The sequence below is a fragment of the Ranitomeya imitator genome, chromosome 5, assembly GCF_032444005.1.
Source record: "Ranitomeya imitator isolate aRanImi1 chromosome 5, aRanImi1.pri, whole genome shotgun sequence".
NCBI classification, from domain to species: Eukaryota; Metazoa; Chordata; class Amphibia; order Anura; family Dendrobatidae; genus Ranitomeya; species Ranitomeya imitator.
In genome coordinates, this window is record NC_091286.1 from 669,518,044 (window position 1) to 669,539,829 (window position 21,786).

Here is a 21,786-nt window from a genome sequence, read left to right on the forward strand (position 1 = left end):
TTTTTTTCAGGGAGTATTTAAAAGAAATCTGGCCCAGTGTTACACACTAGGTTTAATGTGGCACAAAATTAGAGACAGGTGGTCCACACAGGAATGGCACCGATGCAGAAATGCCAATCTTAATCTCCCACTATATTTTTTTCAGGGAGAATTTAAAAGAAATCTGTCCCAGTGTTTCACACTAGGTTTAATGTGGCACAAAATTAGAGACAGGTGGTCCACACAGGAATGGCACCGATGCAATAATGCCAATCTTAATCTCCCACAATTTTTTTTTTCAGGGAGAATTTGAAAAAAATCTGGCCCAGTGTTACACACTCGGTTTAATGTGGCACAAAATTAGAGACAGGTGGCACACACAGGACTGGCACCGAAGCAGAAATGCCAATCTTAATCTCCCACTATTTATTTTTTCAGGGAGAATTTAAAAGAAATCTGGCCCAGTGTTACACACTAGGTTTAATGTGGCACAAAATTAGAGACAGGTGGTCCACACAGGAATGGCACCGATGCAGAAATGCCAATCTTAATCTCCCACTATTTTTTTTTCAGGGAGAATTTGAAAGAAATCTGGCCCAGTGTTACACACTAGGTTTCATGTGGCACAAAATTAGAGACAGGTGGCACACACAGGACTGGCACTGAAGCAGAAATGCCAATCTTAATCTCCAACTTTTTTTTTTTCAGGGAGTATTTAAAAGAAATCTGGCCCAGTGTTACACACTAGGTTTAATGTGGCACAAAATTAGAGACAGGTGGTCCACACAGGAATGGCACCGATGCAGAAATGCCAATCTTAATCTCCCACTATATTTTTTTCACGGAGAATTTAAAAGAAATCTGTCCCAGTGTTTCACACTAGGTTTAATATGGCACAAAATTAGAGACAGGTGGTCCACACAGGAATGGCACCGATGCAATAATGCCAATCTTAATCTCCCACTATTTTTTTTTTCAGGGAGAATTTGAAAAAAATCTGGCCCAGTGTTACACACTCGGTTTAATGTGGCACAAAATTAGAGACAGGTGGCACACACAGGACTGGCACCGAAGCAGAAATGCCAATCTTAATCTCCCACTATTTATTTTTTCAGGGAGAATTTAAAAGAAATCTGGCCCAGTGTTACACACTAGGTTTAATGTGGCACAAAATTAGAGACAGGTGGTCCACACAGGAATGGCACCGATGCAGAAATGCCAATCTTAATCTCCCACTATTTTTTTTTCAGGGAGAATTTAAAAGAAATCTGTCCCAGTGTTTCACACTAGGCTTAATGTGGCACAAAATTAGAGACAGGTGGTCCACACAGGAATGGCACCAGTGGAATAATGCCAATCTTAATCTCCCACTATTTTTTTTTCCAGGGAGAATTTGAAAAAAATCTGGCCCGGTGTTACACACTCGGTTTAATGTGGCACAAAATTAGAGACAGGTGGCACACACAGGACTGGCACCGAAGCAGAAATGCCAATCTTAATCTCCCACTATTTATTTTTTCAGGGAGAATTTAAAAGAAATCTGGCCCAGTGTTACACACTAGGTTTAATGTGGCACAAAATTAGAGACAGGTGGCACACACAAAACTGGCACCAAAGTAGAAATGCCAATCTTAATCTCCAACTTTTTTTTTTTTCAGGGAGAATTTAAAAGAAATCTGGCCCAGTGTTGCACACTACGTTTAATGTGGCACAAAATTAGAGACAGGTGGCACACACAGGACTGGCACTGAAGCAGAAATGCCAATCTTAATCTCCCACTTTTTTTTTTCAGGGAGAATTTAAAAGAAATCTGGCCCAGTGTTACACACTAGGTTTAATGTGGCACAAAATTAGAGACAGGTGGCACACACAGGAATGGGACCGATGCAGTAATGCCAATCTTAATCTCCCACTATTTTTTTTTCCAGAGAGAATTTGAAAAACATCTGGCCCAGTGTTACTCACTCGGTTTAATGTGGCACAAAATTAGAGACAGGTGGCACACACAGAAATGGCACCAAAGCAGAAATGCCAATCTTGATCTCCCACTATTTTTTTTCAGGGAGAATTTAAAAGAAATCTGGCCCAGTGTTACACACTAGGTTTAATGTGGCACAAAATTAGAGACAGGTGGCACACACAGGAATGGCACCGAAGCAGTAATGGCAATCTTAATCTCCCACTATTTTTTTTTTCCGGGAGAATTTGAAAGAAATCTGGCCCAGTGTTACATACTAGGTTTAATGTGGCACAAAATTAGAGACAGGTGGCACACACAGGACTGCCACCGAAGCAGAAATGCCAATCTTAATCTCCCACTATTTTTTTTTCCAGGGAGAATTTGAAAGAAATCTGGCCCAGTGTTACACACTAGGTTTAATGTGGCGCAAAATTAGAGACAGGTGACACACAGGACTGGCACTGAAGCAGAAATGTCAATCTTAATCTCCAACTTTTTTTTTTTCAGGGAGAATTTAAAAGAAATCTGGCCCAGTGTTACACACTACGTTTAATGTAGCACAAAATTAGAGACAGGTGGCACACACAGGAATGGCACTGAAGCAGAAATGCCAATCTTAATCTCCCACTATTTTTTTTTCAGGGAGAATTTAAAAGAAATCTGGCCCAGTGTTACACACTAGGTTTAATGTGGCACAAAATTAGAGACAGGTGGCACACACAGGAATGGCACCGATGCAGTAATACCAATCTTAATCTCCCACTATTTTTTTTCCAGGGAGAATTTGAAAAACATCTGGCCTAGTGTTATACACTCGGTTTAATGTGGCACAAAATTAGAGACAGGTGGCACACACAGGAATGGCACCGAAGCAGAAATGCCAATCTTAATCTCCCACTATTTTTTTTTCAGGGAGAATTTAAAAGAAATCTGGCCCAGTGTTACACACTCGGTTTAATGTGGCACAAAATTAGAGACAGGTGGCACACACAGGACTGGCACCGAAGCAGAAATGCCAATCTTAATCTCCCACTATTTTTTTTCAGGGAGAATTTAAAAGAAATCTGGCCCAGTGTTACACACTAGGTTTAATGTGGCACAAAATTAGAGACAGGTGGCACACACAAAACTGGCACCAAAGCAGAAATGCCAATCTTAATCTCCCACTATTTTTTTTCCAGGGAGAATTTGAAAGAAATCTGGCCCAGTGTTACACACTAGGTTTAATGTGGCACAAAATTAGAGACAGGTGACACACACAGGACTGGCACTGAAGCAGAAATGCCAATCTTAATCTCCAACTTTTTTTTTTTCGTGGATAATTTAAAAGAAATCTGGCCCAGTGTTACACACTAGGTTTAATGTGGCACAAAATTAGAGACAGGTGGCACACACAGGAATGGCACCGAAGCAGAAATGCCAATCTTAATCTCCAACTATTTTTTTTTCCAGGCAGAATTGAAAAAAATCTGGCCCAGTATTAGAGACAGGTGGCACACACAGGACTGGCACCGAAGCAGAAATGCCAATTTTAATCTCCCACTATTTTTTTTTCAGGGAGAATTTAAAAGAAATCTGGCCCAGTGTTACACACTAGGTTTAATGTGGCACAAAATTAGAGACAGGTGGCACACACAGGAATGGCACCGATGCAGTAATACCAATCTTAATCTCCCACTATTTTTTTTCCAGGGAGAATTTGAAAAACATCTGGCCCAGTGTTACACACTCGGTTTAATGTGGCACAAAATTAGAGACAGGTGGCACACACAGGAATGGCACCGAAGCAGAAATGCCAATCTTAATCTCTCACTATTTTTTTTTCAGGGAGAATTTAAAAGAAATCTGGCCCAGTGTTACACACTAGGTTTAATGTGGCACAAAATTAGAGACAGGTGGCACACACAGGAATGGCACCGAAGCAGTAATGGCAATCTTAATCTCCCACTATTTTTTTTTTCCGGGAGAATTTGAAAGAAATCTGGCCCAGTGTTACACACTAGGTTTCATGTGGCACAAAATTAGAGACAGGTGGCACACACAGGACTGGCACTGAAGCAGAAATGCCAATCTTAATCTCCAACTTTTTTTTTTTCAGGGAGTATTTAAAAGAAATCTGGCCCAGTGTTACACACTAGGTTTAATGTGGCACAAAATTAGAGACAGGTGGTCCACACAGGAATGGCACCGATGCAGAAATGCCAATCTTAATCTCCCACTATATTTTTTTCAGGGAGAATTTAAAAGAAATCTGTCCCAGTGTTTCACACTAGGTTTAATGTGGCACAAAATTAGAGACAGGTGGTCCACACAGGAATGGCACCGATGCAATAATGCCAATCTTAATCTCCCACTATTTTTTTTTTCAGGGAGAATTTGAAAGAAATCTGGCCCAGTGTTACATACTAGGTTTAATGTGGCACAAAATTAGAGACAGGTGGCACACACAGGACTGGCACCGAAGCAGAAATGCCAATCTTAATCTCCCACTATTTTTTTTTCCAGGGAGAATTTGAAAGAAATCTGGCCCAGTGTTACACACTAGGTTTAATGTGGCACAAAATTAGAGACAGGTGGCACACACAGGACTGGCACTGAAGCAGAAATGCCAATCTTAATCTCCAACTTTTTTTTTTCAGGGAGAATTTAAAAGAAATCTGGCCCAGTGTTACACACTAGGTTTAATGTGGCACAAAATTAGAGACAGGTGGCACACACAGGAATGGCACCGAAGCAGAAATGCCAATCTTAATCTCCCACTATTTTTTTTTTCCAGGGAGAAGTTGAAAAAAATCTGGCCCAGTATTAGAGACAGGTGGCACACACAGGACTGGCACCGAAGCAGAAATGCCAATCTTAATCTCCCACTATTTCTTTTTCAAGGAGAATTTAAAAGAAATCTGGCCCAGTGTTACACACTAGGTTTAATGTGGCACAAAATTAGAGACAGGTGGCACACACAGGAATGGCACCGAAGCAGAAATGCCAATCTTAATCTCCCACTATTTTTTTTTTCCAGGGAGAATTTCAAAAAAATATGGCCCAGTATTAGAGACAGGTGGCACACACAGGACTGGCACCGAAGCAGAAATGCCAATCTTAATCTCCCACTATTTTTTTTTTTCAGGGAGAATTTAAATGAAATCTAGCCCAGTGTTTCACACTAGGTTTAATGTGGCACAAAATTAGAGACAGGTGGTCCACACAGGAATGGCACCGATGCAATAATGCCAATTTTAATCTCCCACTATTTTTTTTTCCAGGGAGAATTTGAAAAAAATCTGGCCCAGTGTTACACACTCGGTTTAATGTGGCACAAAATTAGAGACAGGTGGCACACACAGGACTGGCACCGAAGCAGAAATGCCAATCTTAATCTCCCACTATTTTTTTTCAGGGAGAATTTAAAAGAAATCTGGCCCAGTGTTACACACTAGGTTTAATGTGGCACAAAATTAGAGACAGGTGGCACACACAAAACTGGCACCAAAGCAGAAATGCCAATCTTAATCTCCCACTATTTTTTTTCCAGGGAGAATTTGAAAGAAATCTGGCCCAGTGTTACACACTAGGTTTAATGTGGCACAAAATTAGAGACAGGTGACACACACAGGACTGGCACTGAAGCAGAAATGCCAATCTTAATCTCCAACTTTTTTTTTTCATGGATAATTTAAAAGAAATCTGGCCCAGTGTTACACACTAGGTTTAATGTGGCACAAAATTAGAGACAGGTGGCACACACAGGAATGGAACCGAAGCAGAAATGCCAATCTTAATCTCCCACTATTTTTTTTTCCAGGTAGAATTGAAAAAAATCTGGCCCAGTATTAGAGACAGGTGGCACACACAGGACTGGCACCGAAGCAGAAATGCCAATTTTAATCTCCCACTATTTTTTTTTCAGGGAGAATTTAAAAGAAATCTGGCCCAGTGTTACACACTAGGTTTAATGTGGCACAAAATTAGAGACAGGTGGCACACACAGGAATGGCACCGATGCAGTAATACCAATCTTAATCTCCCACTATTTTTTTTCCAGGGAGAATTTGAAAAACATCTGGCCCAGTGTTACACACTCGGTTTAATGTGGCACAAAATTAGAGACAGGTGGCACACACAGGAATGGCACCGAAGCAGAAATGCCAATCTTAATCTCTCACTATTTTTTTTTCAGGGAGAATTTAAAAGAAATCTGGCCCAGTGTTACACACTAGGTTTAATGTGGCACAAAATTAGAGACAGGTGGCACACACAGGAATGGCACCGAAGCAGTAATGGCAATCTTAATCTCCCACTATTTTTTTTTTCCGGGAGAATTTGAAAGAAATCTGGCCCAGTGTTACACACTAGGTTTCATGTGGCACAAAATTAGAGACAGGTGGCACACACAGGACTGGCACTGAAGCAGAAATGCCAATCTTAATCTCCAACTTTTTTTTTTTCAGGGAGTATTTAAAAGAAATCTGGCCCAGTGTTACACACTAGGTTTAATGTGGCACAAAATTAGAGACAGGTGGTCCACACAGGAATGGCACCGATGCAGAAATGCCAATCTTAATCTCCCACTATATTTTTTTCAGGGAGAATTTAAAAGAAATCTGTCCCAGTGTTTCACACTAGGTTTAATGTGGCACAAAATTAGAGACAGGTGGTCCACACAGGAATGGCACCGATGCAATAATGCCAATCTTAATCTCCCACTATTTTTTTTTTCAGGGAGAATTTGAAAGAAATCTGGCCCAGTGTTACATACTAGGTTTAATGTGGCACAAAATTAGAGACAGGTGGCACACACAGGACTGGCACCGAAGCAGAAATGCCAATCTTAATCTCCCACTATTTTTTTTTCCAGGGAGAATTTGAAAGAAATCTGGCCCAGTGTTACACACTAGGTTTAATGTGGCACAAAATTAGAGACAGGTGGCACACACAGGACTGGCACTGAAGCAGAAATGCCAATCTTAATCTCCAACTTTTTTTTTTCAGGGAGAATTTAAAAGAAATCTGGCCCAGTGTTACACACTAGGTTTAATGTGGCACAAAATTAGAGACAGGTGGCACACACAGGAATGGCACCGAAGCAGAAATGCCAATCTTAATCTCCCACTATTTTTTTTTTCCAGGGAGAAGTTGAAAAAAATCTGGCCCAGTATTAGAGACAGGTGGCACACACAGGACTGGCACCGAAGCAGAAATGCCAATCTTAATCTCCCACTATTTCTTTTTCAAGGAGAATTTAAAAGAAATCTGGCCCAGTGTTACACACTAGGTTTAATGTGGCACAAAATTAGAGACAGGTGGCACACACAGGAATGGCACCGAAGCAGAAATGCCAATCTTAATCTCCCACTATTTTTTTTTTCCAGGGAGAATTTCAAAAAAATATGGCCCAGTATTAGAGACAGGTGGCACACACAGGACTGGCACCGAAGCAGAAATGCCAATCTTAATCTCCCACTATTTTTTTTTTCAGGGAGAATTTAAATGAAATCTAGCCCAGTGTTTCACACTAGGTTTAATGTGGCACAAAATTAGAGACAGGTGGTCCACACAGGAATGGCACCGATGCAATAATGCCAATCTTAATCTCCCACTATTTTTTTTTCCAGGGAGAATTTGAAAAAAATCTGGCCCAGTGTTACACACTCGGTTTAATGTGGCACAAAATTAGAGACAGGTGGCACACACAAGACTGGCACCGAAGCAGAAATGCCAATCTTAATCTCCCACTATTTTTTTTTCAGGGAGAATTTAAAAGAAATCTGGCCCAGTGTTACACACTAGGTTTAATGTGGCACAAAATTAGAGACAGGTGGCACACACAAAACTGGCACCAAAGCAGAAATGCCAATCTTAATCTCCCACTATTTTTTTTCCAGGGAGAATTTGAAAGAAATCTGGCCCAGTGTTACACACTAGGTTTAATGTGGCACAAAATTAGAGACAGGTGACACACACAGGACTGGCACTGAAGCAGAAATGCCAATCTTAATCTCCAACTTTTTTTTTTTCATGGATAATTTAAAAGAAATCTGGCCCAGTGTTACACACTAGGTTTAATGTGGCACAAAATTAGAGACAGGTGGCACACACAGGAATGGCACAGAAGCAGAAATGCCAATCTTAATATCCCACTATTTTTTTTTCCAGGTAGAATTGAAAAAAATCTGGCCCAGTATTAGAGACAGGTGGCACACACAGGACTGGCACCGAAGCAGAAATGCCAATTTTAATCTCCCACTATTTTTTTTTCAGGGAGAATTTAAAAGAAATCTGGCCCAGTGTTACACACTAGGTTTAATGTGGCACAAAATTAGAGACAGGTGGCACACACAGGAATGGCACCGATGCAGTAATACCAATCTTAATCTCCCACTATTTTTTTTCCAGGGAGAATTTGAAAAACATCTGGCCCAGTGTTACACACTCGGTTTAATGTGGCACAAAATTAGAGACAGGTGGCACACACAGGAATGGCACCGAAGCAGAAATGCCAATCTTAATCTCCCACTATTTTTTTTCCAGGGAGAATTTGAAAGAAATCTGGCCCAGTGTTACACACTAGGTTTAATGTGGCACAAAATTAGAGACAGGTGACACACACAGGACTGGCACTGAAGCAGAAATGCCAATCTTAATCTCCAACTTTTTTTTTTTCATGGATAATTTAAAAGAAATCTGGCCCAGTGTTACACACTAGGTTTAATGTGGCACAAAATTAGAGACAGGTGGCACACACAGGAATGGCACAGAAGCAGAAATGCCAATCTTAATCTCCCACTATTTTTTTTTCCAGGTAGAATTGAAAAAAATCTGGCCCAGTATTAGAGACAGGTGGCACACACAGGACTGGCACCGAAGCAGAAATGCCAATTTTAATCTCCCACTATTTTTTTTTCAGGGAGAATTTAAAAGAAATCTGGCCCAGTGTTACACACTAGGTTTAATGTGGCACAAAATTAGAGACAGGTGGCACACACAGGAATGGCACCGATGCAGTAATACCAATCTTAATCTCCCACTATTTTTTTTCCAGGGAGAATTTGAAAAACATCTGGCCCAGTGTTACACACTCGGTTTAATGTGGCACAAAATTAGAGACAGGTGGCACACACAGGAATGGCACCGAAGCAGAAATGCCAATCTTAATCTCTCACTATTTTTTTTTCAGGGAGAATTTAAAAGAAATCTGGCCCAGTGTAACACACTAGGTTTAATGTGGCACAAAATTAGAGACAGGTGGCACACACAGGAATGGCACCGAAGCAGTAATGGCAATCTTAATCTCCCACTATTTTTTTTTTCCGGGAGAATTTGAAAGAAATCTGGCCCAGTGTTACACACTAGGTTTCATGTGGCACACAATTAGAGACAGGTGGCACACACAGGACTGGCACTGAAGCAGAAATGCCAATCTTAATCTCCAACTTTTTTTTTTTCAGGGAGTATTTAAAAGAAATCTGGCCCAGTGTTACACACTAGGTTTAATGTGGCACAAAATTAGAGACAGGTGGTCCACACAGGAATGGCACCGATGCAGAAATGCCAATCTTAATCTCCCACTATATTTTTTTCAGGGAGAATTTAAAAGAAATCTGTCCCAGTGTTTCACACTAGGTTTAATGTGGCACAAAATTAGAGACAGGTGGTCCACACAGGAATGGCACCGATGCAATAATGCCAATCTTATTCTCCCACTATTTTTTTTTTTCAGGGAGAATTTGAAAAAAATCTGGCCCAGTGTTACACACTCGGTTTAATGTGGCACAAAATTAGAGACAGGTGGCACACACAGGACTGGCACCGAAGCAGAAATGCCAATCTTAATCTCCCACTATTTATTTTTTCAGGGAGAATTTAAAAGAAATCTGGCCCAGTGTTACACACTAGGTTTAATGTGGCACAAAATTAGAGACAGGTGGTCCACACAGGAATGGCACCGATGCAGAAATGCCAATCTTAATCTCCCACTATTTTTTTTTCAGGGAGAATTTAAATGAAATCTGTCCCAGTGTTTCACACTAGGTTTAATGTGGCACAAAATTAGAGACAGGTGGTCCACACAGGAATGGCACCGATGGAATAATGCCAATCTTAATCTCCCACTATTTTTTTTTCCAGGGAGAATTTGAAAAAAATCTGGCCCGGTGTTACGCACTCGGTTTAATGTGGCACAAAATTAGAGACAGGTGGCACACACAGGACTGGCACCGAAGCAGAAATGCCAATCTTAATCTCCCACTATTTATTTTTTCAGGAAGAATTTAAAAGAAATCTGGCCCAGTGTTACACACTAGGTTTAATGTGGCACAAAATTAGAGACAGGTGGCACACACAAAACTGGCACCAAAGCAGAAATGCCAATCTTAATCTCCCACTATTTTTTTTTTTCAGGGAGAATTTGAAAGAAATCTGGCCCAGTGTTACACACTAGGTTAATGTGGCACAAAATTAGAGACAGGTGGCACACACAGGACTGGCACTGAAGCAGAAATGCCAATCTTAATCTCCAACTTTTTTTTTTTTCAGGGAGAATTTAAAAGAAATCTGGCCCAGTGTTACACACTACGTTTAATGTGGAAACAAAATTAGAGACAGGTGGCACACACAGGACTGGCACCAAAGCAGAAATGCCAATCTTAATCTCCCACTATTTTTTTTTCCAGGGAGAATTTGAAAAAAATCTGGCCCAGTGTTAGAGACAGGTGGCACACATAGGACTGACACCGAAGCAGAAATGCCAATCTTAATCTCCCACTATTTTTTTTTTCAGGGAGAATTTAAAAGAAATCTGGCCCAGTGTTTCACACTAGGTTTAATGTGGCACAAAATTAGAGACAGGTGGCCCACACAGGAATGGCTCCGATGCAATAATGCCAATCTTAATCTCCCACTATTTTTTTTTCCAGGGAGAATTTGAAAAAAATCTGGCCCAGTGTTACACACTCGGTTTAATGTGGCACAAAATTAGAGACAGGTGGCACACAGGACTGGCACCGAAGCAGAAATGGCAATCTTAATCTCCCACTATTTTTTTTTCAGGGAGAATTTAAAAGAAATCTGGCCCAGTGTGTTAGGGGTCGAGTTCCCGCTTCTGCACTGGGGGAATCTCGAGCCACTTCCGCTGCGGTCTCCCATTCTTGTCCAGCCGCAGTGGAGCCTGCTCAGCAAGGACGTCGGTCCCAGCGTCTTGCTCATTCTCACTCTGTTCAGAGAGTTAGTGCTGCTTCTCCAGTCTCTGCCATTAAAGTCAGTACTGGTCAGCAGCGAGCGGACTTCTCTGGGACTAAGTCCTTGTCTGCATGTACTGAGCATGCCCAGCGTAAGGTCTCCCGTTGGAGATCGAGGGTCATGTGCTCAGGCTCTGCAGCACATTCCATTGGTCCTCTTGGCAGGTCCTAGAAGGGCAAAAGTGCTGTGGCCACTTCCTGTGCTGCTCCTATATAAACTGCGCATGACCGCACGGCCATGCGCTAGTATTGTCTAACAATTGTTGATGTGTGTATGTTGTGAGTGCAAGTCGTCCTTTGAAATCCCTTCCCTATTGAATGTCTGTTCGCGGAAGGTGTATGGCTGCTACCTAGCGCCCGACTTAGCCTACAGCACTAGACACACATCTCAGCGTCCTGTAGCTGTGCCTGCCAGTACGGCGCCGTGCGCCTGCCTTGCGCTTTCCATACCCGAGTCTGGGTGGTTAGTGGCGTCCGTTAGTGCGGCATCGCTCGCACTCTTGTGCACTTATACTTCTTAAAGTTCTCTACACACCCAGTTGCGGTGTTACGCCAGCAAGGGTCTAATCGGGCTCCAATCCCTTCTGGGATTAAGTCCGCTGACCACTTGCTCGCGCACTAGTGCGGTACTGCGGTCCTGTGGATTAACAGGATCGCTTTCTTCACGCTGGGTGAGGTTTAACCCACGCGTGTATCCTTTAGTGTACCGCCATATTGTCCGTCTTGCTAGCTGCAGGGTCTTTTACCTGCACGGTGGACCTCGGACTGCGAACGCACCTAGTTTCGTACCATCTATACATGGTGCGTTCCGCCAGTCCTTAACATAATACTAGCGCCAAGGTCTGGCTAGTATGGCGGACATTCAGCAATCTTTGCGGTATATCCAGCAGTTGGAGGGTAGGTTGAAGGTTCTCGAGAACTCAACCTCAGCTGTGGATGTTACCGCAGTTGCTGTAAAGGCTGCTGGCGTGGCGGCAGCAACCTTGTCCACTGCCACCCCTGTTCCGACATTATCCCGCCTCCCGTTGCCAGAAAAATTTTCTGGAGATTGCAAAACTTGTAGGGGATTCGTGAGTCAGTGCTCTATCCACCTCGAGCTCCTGGCTGCACGTTTTCCTACAGAGCGGGCTAAGGTGGGATTTATTGTCTCGCTGTTGTCGGACAGGGCGTTGGAGTGGGCTACGCCGCTGTGGGAGCGTGATGATCATGTGGTGCAGAGTGCTCCGTTGTTTCTGGGCACGCTGAAAAAGGTCTTTCTAGGACCTCAACTCACCCATGATACAGCGCTCCAACTACTGGCATTAACTCAGGGTGAGTCCTTGGTCAGCCATTTTTCCGTCCGATTCCGTACGTTAGCTTCCGAGCTGGAGTGGTCGGATAAAGCCCTTATCCCCATATTCTGGAGGGGCCTGGCTGACCATGTTAAGGACGCTCTGGCCACTAGGGAGATTCCTGCCACACTGGAGGAGTTAATATCTATTTCTACTCGTATAGACCTCCGTTTTAACGAGCGGAGGTTGGAACGAGCCCAGTGTAGGCAGAGGTTTCGGCTGGCTCCTACCTTCGCCAAACCTTTGAAATCTCCAGTCCAGACATCTGAGTCACATGAGACCTTGGAGGTGACACGAGCGGGATCCAAGTCTCAGTCCGCTCGTGCACATAAGGTTCGTCATGTTCGCCAGCAGTCAGGACGTCTTGCCTCCAAGAGTCCTCAGCGGTCGGGGAAACGTCAGCGTCTAGTGGCAGTTGGAGGAGGTACACTAGACACGGCGACGTTTGCCTCAAAGTTGTCCTTCAAGGGGACAATTACCATAGGCCCATCCACTCTCACGGTCGAGCTATGCTTGGACTCTGGGGCAGAGGGTAACTTTATGTCCTCCGCCTTTGCCCAGCGTCACGCAATACCCTTGGTGATGCTCGCCCAGCCAGTGACCGTTCGAGTGGTAAATGGGTCAACACTACCTTCACAGATTACTCACCAAACCATTCCTTTCACCCTATCTGTGTCTCCATCACATCAGGAGATAATCTCCCTATTAGTCATTCCTGAGGGAATTGATGAGGTCCTGTTGGGGATGCCATGGCTTCGCTACCATTCTCCTCATATTGAGTGGTCCTCTGGGAGAATTTTGGGATGGAGTAAATCCTGTGAGGGTAGATGTCAGAGGGAGTGCGTTCAGGTTGCTTCTACACAGGTACCCGCAGATCTTTCCTCTCTCCCCAAGCACTATTGGTCCCATGCAGACGTGTTCTCCAAAAGAGCTGCGGAGACCCTTCCGCCTCACCGCCCCTATGACTGTCCTATTGACCTCTTGCCTGGTGCTGAGCCTCCCCGGGGTCGAGTCTACCCGTTATCTCTCCCGGAGACGGAGGCAATGTCCCAGTATATTCAGGAGAATCTGGCAAGAGGATTCATTAGGAAGTCAGTGTCACCGGCAGGGGCTGGGTTCTTCTTCGTACAGAAGAAGACTGGAGACTTACGTCCATGCATAGACTACAGGGGTCTTAACGCAATTACCGTTAAGAACAAGTACCCATTACCCCTGATATCTGAGCTCTTTGATAGGCTACGGGGAGCAAAGGTATTTACAAAGTTAGATCTGCGGGGTGCTTACAACCTGATTCGCATCCGTGAGGGGGATGAATGGAAGACGGCTTTTAACACCAGGGATGGGCACTATGAATATCTAGTGATGCCCTTTGGGCTCTGTAATGCCCCAGCCGTTTTCCAAGACTTTGTGAACGACATCTTTCGGGATATGCTCACCACCTCGGTCGTAGTCTATCTGGATGACATTCTCATCTACTCTCCAGATATAGACTCCCATCGGAGAGATGTTCGCAAAGTCTTCGACCTCTTACGGGCAAACTCCCTCTACGCTAAGTTGGAGAAGTGTGTGTTTGAGCAGGAGTCCTTGCCTTTCCTTGGATATATCATTTCTGCCCAGGGTTTGGCTATGGATCCTGCCAAGCTACAGGCTGTAATGGACTGGCAGGAACCCCATTCTCTTAAAGCGGTGCAGCGCTTTATGGGGTTCATTAATTATTATCGCCAGTTCATTCCACACTTCTCAACTTTGGTAGCTCCCTTGGTCGCCCTCACCAAGAAGGGAGCAAATCCCAAGTTGTGGTCAGAGGAGGTCTCCAAGGCCTTTCTCTCGATTAAGTCACACTTCGCTAGCGCTCCCATCCTACATCGCCCCGATGTAGATAAACCATTCATCTTGGAGGTGGATGCCTCATCCGTTGGTGCTGGAGCAGTCCTTTTCCAAAAGGATGCTCAAGGTCGGAAGCATCCTTGCTTCTTCTTCTCCAAGACCTTCACACCAGCGGAGAGGAATTATTCCATCGGGGACAGGGAGTTGCTAGCTATGAAGTTGGCTTTTTCAGAGTGGAGACACCTCTTGGAGGGAGCTCGCTTTCCCTTCCAAGTCTTCACTGACCACAAGAACTTGGTGTATATACAGACGGCCCAGCGGCTGAATTCTCGCCAGGCTAGATGGTCCCTGTTCTTCTCCCGGTTCCATTTTACTCTCCATTTTCTCTCCGGGGAGAAGAACGTTCGTGCCGACGCTCTCTCCCGCTCCGTAGTGTCATCTGAGGAGGAGGAGGAGGAGCCTCGGCTTATTGTCCCTTCTGAGAGCCTGAGAACTGTAGCTCCGGTTTCGCTAGAGTCTGTGCCCCCGGGCAAGACTTTCGTGCCAGCTAACTTGCGACCGGAGGTTCTCTCTTGGGCTCACTCCTCCAGAGTGGGGGGGCATTTTGGGACAAAGAGGACATCAGAGCTTTTGGCGAGAACATACTGGTGGCCGCATATGGCCCGAGATGTCAGGGACTACATTCAGGCGTGCGTTTCTTGCGCCCAGAATCGGTCTCCTCGGCAACGGCCTGCTGGGTTGCTTTACCCTCTACCGGTGGCAGACAGGCCCTGGGAGATGGTCGGAATGGACTTTGTGGTGGGTCTACCCAAGTCGCGTGGCTGCTCCATTATTTGGGTTGTCACTGACCATTTCTCTAAGATGGTGCATTTGGTGCCGCTTCCTCGGTTACCCTCAGCACGGGCCTTGGCGGTGTTGTTCGTTAAACACGTTTTCCGTTTGCATGGTATGCCTGATAAGATTGTCAGCGATCGGGGTCCCCAGTTCGCATCTCGGTTTTGGAGAGAGCTCTGCCGTTTACTCAGCATAGAGTTAAACCTCTCCTCTGCTTACCATCCCGAGACGAATGGGTTGGTGGAGAGAACCAACCAGACTCTGGTGACATATTTGCGACATTTCGTCTCTGCTAGGCAGGATGACTGGGCATCTTTGCTACCTTGGGCGGAATTTGCCCTGAACAACGCCGTAGCCGATTCCACTGGTCAAACTCCTTTTCTCCTTAATTACGGCCAGCATCCGCGTGTCCCTGTGCCCATGCCCGTGTCCTCCACCGATTCTAGGGTGGCAGACTGGGCGGTGGAGGCACGTGACATCTGGGACCGCACACAGGATGCTATCCGGGCCTCCAAGGAGAGAATGAGGGTTTCGGCTGATACACACCGGCGCCCCGCTCCGGTCTTTGCTCCCGGCGACTTAGTGTGGCTCTCCGCCCGTAACATCAGGCTGCGAGTTGAGTCCACTAAGTTTGCTCCTCGCTACATTGGCCCGTTTAAAGTTCTGGAACAGGTCAACCCTGTGGTTTACCGTTTGGCCATTCCTCCACGCCTTGGTATCACCGATACCTTTCACGTTTCCCTCTTAAAGCCCGTTCGCTTGTCTCGGTTTTCTGAGTCTTCTGCTGGGACATCGGGTTCATCCACGGATGAATTTGAGGTGAATGCTATTGTGGGAAGCAAGGTGGTACGTGGCAAAAAATTTTATTTGGTGGATTGGAAGGGTCATGGTCCAGAGGATAGAACCTGGGAGCCTGTGGAGCACATTCGGGCTCCGCAGCTCATTGCTGCCTTTGAACGTAGCGAGGCCCAAGGAGGGGGGGGCCCTAGGAGGGGGGGTAATGTTAGGGGTCGAGTTCCCGCTTCTGCACTGGGGGAATCTCGAGCCACTTCCGCTGCGGTCTCCCATTCTTGTCCAGCCGCAGTGGAGCCTGCTCAGCAAGGACGTCGGTCCCAGCGTCTTGCTCATTCTCACTCTGTTCAGAGAGTTAGTGCTGCTTCTCCAGTCTCTGCCATTAAAGTCAGTACTGGTCAGCAGCGAGCGGACTTCTCTGGGACTAAGTCCTTGTCTGCATGTACTGAGCATGCCCAGCGTAAGGTCTCCCGTTGGAGATCGAGGGTCATGTGCTCAGGCTCTGCAGCACATTCCATTGGTCCTCTTGGCAGGTCCTAGAAGGGCAAAAGTGCTGTGGCCACTTCCTGTGCTGCTCCTATATAAACTGCGCATGACCGCACGGCCATGCGCTAGTATTGTCTAACAATTGTTGATGTGTGTATGTTGTGAGTGCAAGTCGTCCTTTGAAATCCCTTCCCTATTGAATGTCTGTTCGCGGAAGGTGTATGGCTGCTACCTAGCGCCCGACTTAGCCTACAGCACTAGACACACATCTCAGCGTCCTGTAGCTGTGCCTGCCAGTACGGCGCCGTGCGCCTGCCTTGCGCTTTCCATACCCGAGTCTGGGTGGTTAGTGGCGTCCGTTAGTGCGGCATCGCTCGCACTCTTGTGCACTTATACTTCTTAAAGTTCTCTACACACCCAGTTGCGGTGTTACGCCAGCAAGGGTCTAATCGGGCTCCAATCCCTTCTGGGATTAAGTCCGCTGACCACTTGCTCGCGCACTAGTGCGGTACTGCGGTCCTGTGGATTAACAGGATCGCTTTCTTCACGCTGGGTGAGGTTTAACCCACGCGTGTATCCTTTAGTGTACCGCCATATTGTCCGTCTTGCTAGCTGCAGGGTCTTTTACCTGCACGGTGGACCTCGGACTGCGAACGCACCTAGTTTCGTACCATCTATACATGGTGCGTTCCGCCAGTCCTTAACACAGTGTTACACACTAGGTTTAATGTGGCACAAAATTAGAGACAGGTGGCACACACAAAACTGGCACCAAAGCAGAAATGCCAATCTTGATCTCCCACTATTTTTTTTTCCAGGGAGAATTTGAAAGAAATCTGGCCCAGTGTTACACACTAGGTTTAATGTGGCACAAAATTAGAGACAGGTGACACACACAGGACTGGCACTGAAGCAGAAATGCCAATCTTAATCTCCAACTTTTTTTTTTTTCAGGGAGAATTTAAAAGAAATCTGGCCCAGTGTTGCACACTACGTTTAATGTGGCACAAAATTAGAGACAGGTGGCACACACAGGACTGGCACTGAAGCAGAAATGCCAATCTTAATCTCCCACTTTTTTTTTTCAGGGAGAATTTAAAAGAAATCTGGCCCAGTGTTACACACTAGGTTTAATGTGGCACAAAATTAGAGACAGGTGGCACACACAGGAATGGGACCGATGCAGTAATGCCAATCTTAATCTCCCACTATTTTTTTTTCCAGAGAGAATTTGAAAAACATCTGGCCCAGTGTTACACACTCGGTTTAATGTGGCACAAAATTAGAGACAGGTGGCACACACAGAAATGGCACCAAAGCAGAAATGCCAATCTTGATCTCCCACTATTTTTTTTCAGGGAGAATTTAAAAGAAATCTGGCCCAGTGTTACACACTAGGTTTAATGTGGCACAAAATTAGAGACAGGTGGCACACACAGGAATGGCACCGAAGCAGTAATGGCAATCTTAATCTCCCACTATTTTTTTTTTCCGGGAGAATTTGAAAGAAATCTGGCCCAGTGTTACATACTAGGTTTAATGTGGCACAAAATTAGAGACAGGTGGCACACACAGGACTGCCACCGAAGCAGAAATGCCAATCTTAATCTCCCACTATTTTTTTTTCCAGGGAGAATTTGAAAGAAATCTGGCCCAGTGTTACACACTAGGTTTAATGTGGCACAAAATTAGAGACAGGTGACACACACAGGACTGGCACTGAAGCAGAAATGCCAATCTTAATCTCCAACTTTTTTTTTTTCAGGGAGAATTTAAAAGAAATCTGGCCCAGTGTTACACACTACGTTTAATGTAGCACAAAATTAGAGACAGGTGGCACACACAGGACTGGCACTTAAGCAGAAATGCCAATCTTAATCTCCCACTATTTTTTTTTCAGGGAGAATTTAAAAGAAATCTGGCCCAGTGTTACACACTAGGTTTAATGTGGCACAAAATTAGAGACAGGTGGCACACACAGGAATGGCACCGATGCAGTAATACCAATCTTAATCTCCCACTATTTTTTTTCCAGGGAGAATTTGAAAAACATCTGGCCCAGTGTTATACACTCGGTTTAATGTGGCACAAAATTAGAGACAGGTGGCACACACAGGAATGGCACCGAAGCAGAAATGCCAATCTTAATCTCCCACTATTTTTTTTTCAGGGAGAATTTAAAAGAAATCTGGCCCAGTGTTACACACTCGGTTTAATGTGGCACAAAATTAGAGACAGGTGGCACACACAGGACTGGCACCGAAGCAGAAATGCCAATCTTAATCTCCCACTATTTTTTTCAGGGAGAATTTAAAAGAAATCTGGCCCAGTGTTACACACTAGGTTTAATGTGGCACAAAATTAGAGACAGGTGGCACACACAAAACTGGCACCAAAGCAGAAATGCCAATCTTAATCTCCCACTATTTTTTTTCCAGGGAGAATTTGAAAGAAATCTGGCCCAGTGTTACACACTAGGTTTAATGTGGCACAAAATTAGAGACAGGTGACACACACAGGACTGGCACTGAAGCAGAAATGCCAATCTTAATCTCCCACTATTTTTTTTTCCAGGTAGAATTGAAAAAAATCTGGCCCAGTATTAGAGACAGGTGGCACACACAGGACTGGCACCGAAGCAGAAATGCCAATTTTAATCTCCCACTATTTTTTTTTTCAGGGAGAATTTAAAAGAAATCTGGCCCAGTGTTACACACTAGGTTTAATGTGGCACAAAATTAGAGACAGGTGGCACACACAGGAATGGCACTGATGCAGTAATACCAATCTTAATCTCCCACTATTTTTTTTCCAGGGAGAATTTGAAAAACATCTGGCCCAGTGTTACACACTCGGTTTAATGTGGCACAAATTAGAGACAGGTGGCACACACAGGAATGGCACCGAAGCAGAAATGCCAATCTTAATCTCTCACTATTTTTTTTTCAGGGAGAATTTAAAAGAAATCTGGCCCAGTGTTACACACTAGGTTTAATGTGGCACAAAATTAGAGACAGGTGGCACACACAGGAATGGCACCGAAGCAGTAATGGCAATCTTAATCTCCCACTATTTTTTTTTTCCGGGAGAATTTGAAAGAAATCTGGCCCAGTGTTACACACTAGGTTTCATGTGGCACAAAATTAGAGACAGGTGGCACACACAGGACTGGCACTGAAGCAGAAATGCCAATCTTAATCTCCAACTTTTTTTTTTTCAGGGAGTATTTAAAAGAAATCTGGCCCAGTGTTACACACTAGGTTTAATGTGGCACAAAATTAGAGACAGGTGGTCCACACAGGAATGGCACCGATGCAGAAATGCCAATCTTAATCTCCCACTATATTTTTTTCAGGGAGAATTTAAAAGAAATCTGTCCCAGTGTTTCACACTAGGTTTAATGTGGCACAAAATTAGAGACAGGTGGTCCACACAGGAATGGCACCGATGCAATAATGCCAATCTTAATCTCCCACTATTTTTTTTTCCAGGGAGAATTTGAAAGAAATCTGGCCCAGTGTTACACACTAGGTTTAATGTGGCACAAAATTAGAGACAGGTGGCACACACAGGACTGGCACTGAAGCAGAAATGCCAATCTTAATCTCCAACTTTTTTTTTTCAGGGAGAATTTAAAAGAAATCTGGCCCAGTGTTACACACTAGGTTTAATGTGGCACAAAATTAGAGACAGGTGGCACACACAGGAATGGCACCGAAGCAGAAATGCCAATCTTAATCTCCCACTATTTCTTTTTCAAGGAGAATTTAAAAGAAATCTGGCCCAGTGTTACACACTAGGTTTAATGTGGCACAAAATTAGAGACAGGTGGCACACACAGGAATGGCACCGAAGCAGAAATGCCAATCTTAATCTCTCACTATTTTTTTTCAGGGAGAATTTAAAAGAAATCTGGCCCAGTGTTACACACTAGGTTTAATGTGGCACAAAATTAGAGACAGGTGGTCCACACAGGAATGGCACCGATGCAGAAATGCCAATCTTAATCTCCCACTATATTTTTTTCAGGGAGAATTTAAAAGAAATCTGTCCCAGTGTTTCACACTAGGTTTAATGTGGCACAAAATTAGAGACAGGTGGTCCACACAGGAATGGCACCGATGCAATAATGCCAATCTTAATCTCCCACTATTTTTTTTTTCAGGGAGAATTTGAAAAAAATCTGGCCCAGTGTTACACACTCGGTTTAATGTGGCACAAAATTAGAGACAGGTGGCACACACAGGACTGGCACCGAAGCAGAAATGCCAATCTTAATCTCCCACTATTTATTTTTTCAGGGAGAATTTAAAAGAAATCTGGCCCAGTGTTACACACTAGGTTTAATGTGGCACAAAATTAGAGACAGGTGGTCCACACAGGAATGGCACCGATGCAGAAATGCCAATCTTAATCTCCCACTATTTTTTTTTCAGGGAGAATTTAAAAGAAATCTGTCCCAGTGTTTCACACTAGGTTTAATGTGGCACAAAATTAGAGACAGGTGGTCCACACAGGAATGGCACCGATGCAATAATGCCAATCTTAATCTCCCACTATTTTTTTTTCCAGGGAGAATTTGAAAAAAATCTGGCCCGGTGTTACACACTCGGTTTAATGTGGCACAAAATTAGAGACAGGTGGCACACACAGGACTGGCACCGAAGCAGAAATGCCAATCTTAATCTCCCACTATTTATTTTTTCAGGGAGAATTTAAAAGAAATCTGGCCCAGTGTTACACACTAGGTTTAATGTGGCACAAAATTAGAGACAGGTGGCACACACAAAACTGGCACCAAAGCAGAAATGCCAATCTTAATCTCCCACTATTTTTTTTTTCAGGGAGAATTTGAAAGAAATCTGGCCCAGTGTTACACACTAGGTTAATGTGGCACAAAATTAGAGACAGGTGGCACACACAGGACTGGCACTGAAGCAGAAATGCCAATCTTAATCTCCAACTTTTTTTTTTTTCAGGGAGAATTTAAAAGAAATCTGGCCCAGTGTTACACACTACGTTTAATGTGGCACAAAATTAGAGACAGGTGGCACACACAGGACTGGCACCGAAGCAGAAATGCCAATCTTAATCTCCCACTATTTTTTTTTCCAGGGAGAATTTGAAAAAAATCTGGCCCAGTATTAGAGACAGGTGGCACACATAGGACTGACACCGAAGCAGAAATGCCAATCTTAATCTCCCACTATTTTTTTTTTCAGGGAGAATTTAAAAGAAATCTGGCCCAGTGTTTCACACTAGGTTTAATGTGGCACAAAATTAGAGACAGGTGGCCCACACAGGAATGGCTCCGATGCAATAATGCCAATCTTAATCTCCCACT